We start from the raw sequence: 5660 nt of genomic DNA on the forward strand, positions 1-5660 counted from the left end.
ACAACATATACACACACATACATATAAATGGAGTAGGGCTTGGGGACAGAGTCTCAAGTCTCATGTAGCTAGTCATGGCGGCCTGGAATTTGCCATGTAGACCAGGCTACTCTGGAACTCATGGAGACTTGCCTCCCAAGTGCTGAGATTAAAGGTGTGCCCCACCCTTCAAACTGTGTTAAACCTGGCTTTATTCTGAATGTTTAACATCTTCACAGTGGGGAGACCACTCCAGGCTAGAACTACAAAGCAGAGATTCTAAGCAACCCCATCCTATCATGTATTTCTGTTCCTCCAGGTCCCTTCTTCCAGACACTAGAGCTCTGGCCTCTTCAAGTCTCTGCTGACCACAGTCAGGTGGCCTACTACCTTGGCATCTGTAGCCATGTCTCTCTCCTGATGCTTGTGGTCCCTTGACATTTGGGCATGCAGAGTCTAGGGCCTCCTCCTGAGGACCTAAACAGGTGTGTGACACTAGGCAGCTGGTCTCTCAGCCTTAGCAGGTACCCCTAAACTCCACAGCACAGCTCAGCTCCTGATGCTCGCCCTGGCCTGCTCCACTAATCCATCAGCCAGAGAGGGCAAGAGACTGGTCTTTGGCAAGAGGGATATGTGAGGAGTGGGGTCTGCTCATGGTGGCTGGAATTCCAGCAGGAAATTGGCCTGTCTCCACGTGACCTCCTGAGAAAATGGCACATGGGGGTCATAGGTCTCTAGGTCAGTCAGCCAGAGACAAGGTGGGCAGTGGCCTGGGCCCCCAAGTGGCTGAAGCTATGGCTCCTCCAACCACTCTGGGAGCAAGAGATCCTTCAGGGCATTGCCCCCTCCCCAGCTTTTGAGTGGGTGGGGTCTCTGTCAGGAGATGAGCTGTGCTGAAGAATTTAGGGGTACCTGCTAAGGCTGAGAGACCAGCTGCCTAGTGTAGGTCCTCAGGAGGAGGCTCTAGACTCTGCATGCCCAGATGTCAAGGGAGCACAGGCATCAGGAGAGAGGCATGGCTGCAGTCACAAGCCACAGGAGTTGGGGGCACTTGGGTTAGGCCAGATTCCCCATTACTTACTTACTTCCTTCCTTCCTTCCTTCCTTCCTTCCTTCCTTCCTTCCTCCCTCCCTCCCTCCCTCCCTCTCTCTCTCTTTCTGTCTTTCTTTCTTTTTCTTTCTCCCTTCCTTCCTTCCTTCCTTTATTTCTTTCTTTCTCTCCTTCTTTCTTTCTTTCTTTCTTCTTTCTTTCTTTCTTTCTTTCTTTCTTTCTTTCTTTCTTTCTTTCTTTCTTTCTCTCCTTCTTTCTTTCTCTCCTTTCTTTCTTTCTTCTTTCTTTCTTTCTTTCTTTCTTTCTTTTTCTTTCTCTCTCTCTCCCTTCCTTCCTTTCTTCCTTTCTCTTTTTCTTCTTCCTTCTCCTTTTTGGTGACAGGTTTATGTGATGCTGGGCTCTGTACATGGTGGCAAGTAATCCATGGACTGATCTGTACCCAGAGCCCTCCTGATTGCTTTGATCTCAGATGTTTGCTGCCAATCAGCTGCTCTGCTATACAAAAGTCTTACATCTTCTTGTGGATTTGCCTCCTTTGCTGTGTGGCCACTTCCCCAGCAGGTCTCCAAGCCTGAAGGGATGCAAAGAGCAACACTGTCTCCTGGCTGGCTTTCCTGAAAGATGCCACCACCAGCCATCTCACCTTTCCACTCTGTGACCTGCTGGCCTCTCTCTCTCTGCTAAAGCCGCAGGAGCCCTGAGCCAGAAGCACCTGGCTCAGCCGCTCCCGAATTCCTGTCCCTCAGGAACTGTGTGAAAATAATAAATGCTTAGTGATGGTTTCAGTTCCCAACCTTTGTGGGAACCTGTTATACAATGACAGAGAGACTGACAAGCCCGGAGAGGCTGCAGTGGAGGCAGAGAGGGAACAGAACATAGCCTGTGTAGGGTTTCACAGCGGTGGGCCAGAGTCAACAGACCTGCAGGGCCTCTAGAAAACATTGACTTCCAGGCGTGTCCAGCCAGAGTCCCAGGATAGCTATGAATGCAGCCCAACATATTGTGTTGACCAAAATATCATGTCACTATATTGAAAATATTAGATACACTTGTAAGAGCCTAAAAAAAATTCTCCGAGGTTCATTAGAAGGGAACAGCATCCCCAAGAGTGTGCTGGGAAATTGTGAGGAGGAAAAAGGGAGAGGAAAAAGCAAGAAGAGATGTGGGGGCGGGGCTCAACCTCAGCATCCTTGTGAGAGACCTTGGCCTGACTTAAGGAGATCTGGGGGTGGCAAGTGCAGATGGAGAGGTACCACTCTGAAGTAGACGTGGACAACAAAGGACAAAGGTGACAATAGGGTCTACCTTTCTTCTTCTGGGACGGTGACTCACAAGCAGATGGAGGTCTGACAAGGATGATGAAATGGTCAGGGTATCCCAATCAAGGGTACCCAAGACTGTGAGGGGTGCAGTCAGAACTAGGTGGGAGAGGGCTCTTAAATGCTCAGCACCCTTGATAAATGAGCAATTGACCCCAGTACAGAAGAAAGCTGAGGGGTATCAGGGTTCTCAGAGGGGCTCCCAGGGGTCCAAGGTGAGGAGCTAAGTTAGAAGAAAGTAAGCCAGGACTAGTTGCTAGAGGGTCGGGTGGGCCGCCGGACTGGGTGTTTCCTGCCCCGCTGGGTATGAAGTTTGCAGCGAATCATGAAAGAGTTGAGGCATGAGGTATCTGCTCTAGAGAACAGCAGACAGAGAGGAGGCTCTATTCCTCCACACAGGGGCCTCTTCACAGCTGGGCTTGAGGGCTCTCACATGTGGCAGGCTCCCTTCAGGCTAAGCCATCCTGTTTCCAGGGTACATGCCTTTTCCTTCCCCTGGGGTGGCATTTCTTGTCAGTTCTTTCTTTCCTTCCTTTTGTATGTGTATATGCATATGACAGGTACATGTGTGGGGAAGTATACATATATACACACATACATACATAGTGTGTGTGTGTGTGTGTGTGTGAATGTGTGTGTGTGTGTGTGTGTGTGTATGTGAGTGTGGAGACCACAGGACAAATTCCGCTGTCACCCCTTCTTTTATGAGACACTTGACCTAGATCTTGTCAAGCAGGCTGGACGGCTGTCTAGCAAGCTATAGGGATTTGTCTGTCTTCCACTCCTCCAGGATTGGGATTATAAACATAACCACCACACTTGCCTTTTGTTGTTGTTTGTTTGTTTTAACACGAGTTCTGGGGATTGAATTCAGATCATCTGAAGCACTCAGGTGATTTCAGAGCATGCTCTGCACTGAGCCATCTCCCCCCTCCCCCCTTCCTTCCTCGTTCTAATTAATTTTTTAGACTACCATACAAAGTAAGGGCTTTCATTATGGCATTTTCACGCATACATTGTCACTTAACTTTGCCCTCATTAGTGTCACCTATAGAACTCCTGCTCATCCTTCGGGTCACGGGAGATGATGCTTCCTCAAGGAGTCCCTCGGCGTCCACACTAGTGGAACCCGCTATGTCACGGTTCCTGAGGCACGTGAGTTGTGTTCAGTCACGATTCTTCCTTTCACAAAAAGCAGGGTTTAGTGGGGCGTGTGAGTGACACTGAAGCTGAAGTGACCTCGAGAACCAAGTTCCAGGTGGGTTTCTGGCACTCACGGCTTGAACTAATTGAACTCTTTTTGCACTAATTGAAGGGGTGGGGCTCTAGAATAGTGTTGCCTTGGTCTGAGAAGATGCTCTGAGGAGTAGGCTGTGACCACTGCATAGACCCCTAACTGGTCAAAGCGGTGAGAGTAAGTCACGTTTGAGTTCTCAGCCCTCAACCTCACTTCCAGGGCTCAGGAAATGCTATTGACGAGGAAGTGGGATGAACCTAAGAGCCCGGGGAGGGTGGGGAGCCATGCAGCACTGTCTTCAAGGCCCGATGTCCTTACTGCACCCTTGGGCTCTCAGCAGCTGTGATCACCCACACAAAGCTGCAGAAGAGTGGGCCATTGCATCCACCCTCCAAGCCCCACTCATCCCTGACGATCCATAGGCAGTTACTGGCTGTTGGGAGGGGAAGGGACATTTTCTTCAGTGGCATAGCCACTGGCAAGGTGTCCATGCTCCTGTAAATAACTCCTCACCCGTGCTTTGCTGTAGGAAGTCTTACAGCCAGTGGTTACCCGCCCACCAGGACGTGGCCTCTTATACTATATAAGCCAATATACAGCATGCATCCGCACCCTTTTTCCAGCTGTGGGATTTGGCTTCTGATCTCCGTTCAAGCAGAGAATTCTGATTTGTGAGTCTACCCCTAAATAAATTACCATCTATTTCTCCATTCTGAGCTAGTGTGGGATTTCTTTTAAGCGTCCTTCTTCAATGCTTCTGTAAGCAGTCCCCATGAAATGCATTGCTCTATACCCCCTACACGCACATAGATCCTCATTTTCTAGAAGGCCCTAAATGACACAAATAAGATTGTATAGTAAATAAATGAAGTTCAGAACATGGCTTCCCTAGGCTTTCTCCGGGGCACTTGAGGAGCCCAGTGGCCACATGGGCACAAGGCTGGTTGTTGTGGGTGGTTGCTGGGGAAGCACGACCCCTGCCAGCCTGGTTTTAGCATGGCTTGAGGAAGTGGGTGGTGAGGGAACAGATGGCCATGAGGGGACCCCATCCCACTCTCCTCTCTCCCTCACCCTAGTCAAACCTCCTTGGGTGCCAATGACCCCAGCATCTTCCCACAGAGGCCAGCTTCGGTGACTGTTAACAGTATATGATTTATTTTGTTTGAAACGTATGCACATGTGTGTGAGAACATATGCACACGTGCATGTTGGTACCCAGGGTGGGGTAGAAGAGGGGGCTGGAGCCTCTGCAGCTGGAGTTGTAAGTAGTCGTGAACCGTCTAATGTGGGAACTGAGATCCAAACTCGGATCCTCTCTGAGAGCAGCAAGCACTCTTAACTGTGAGCCATCTCTTCAGTCCTTCTGGGTGGTCTCGGAATGGTGACACAAGATAGATGGTGTTGGACAGGGATTTCGTGGACGTGATTATGGGCTTTGCCACCTCTGAGTCCCTGTCTCTGCTTCCATAGACCTGACCTAGGGCAAGTGTTGTGGACTGAATGAATCAGGGGGTGGATTTGTGAATCGGTTACTGTGAGAGACCAGCCACATCCACAGACTGGCATTGCCAGCCCACCGAGAAGGCTGTCACTGTGCCGCTCCACACAGGACCTCACCAAGCTAATGGAGAAGCCTGTGCCTTATTTCATGATGTGGGGAGGAATTAAGATGATCAGATTTCAAGCTTTGGTCTCTTAAAATAAGGATTGGTCACTCTGTTTACCAGAGGGAGGCCTGTTTGTAAGTATGTGAGCCAGGGGTGTTATCCATGGAGCCTACATGTGCCTCTCCTAAGGCACAAAGTCCTCAAAGAGCAGCCCAACAGCGGGCGATGACTTCCTGTGTGTCTTGTTACAGAAAACATTCTTCAGTTCCACAAGTCCTAACAGAAGGCCAGAGAGCAGCCAACAGTGTGGGCTGCAAGGTGCCCATGGGGCCATAGCCCACCCTGAGAGCACAGGGTGTGGTCAGGGTGCACAGGGGCCATAGCCCACCCCGAGAGCAAAGGGTGTGGTCAGAGTGCCCACCCTGAGAGCACAGGGTGTGGTCAGAGTGCCCACCCCGAGAGCACAG

Source organism: Microtus ochrogaster, chromosome 6, assembly GCF_000317375.1.
Source record: "Microtus ochrogaster isolate Prairie Vole_2 chromosome 6, MicOch1.0, whole genome shotgun sequence".
Classification (NCBI taxonomy): Eukaryota; Metazoa; Chordata; class Mammalia; order Rodentia; family Cricetidae; genus Microtus; species Microtus ochrogaster.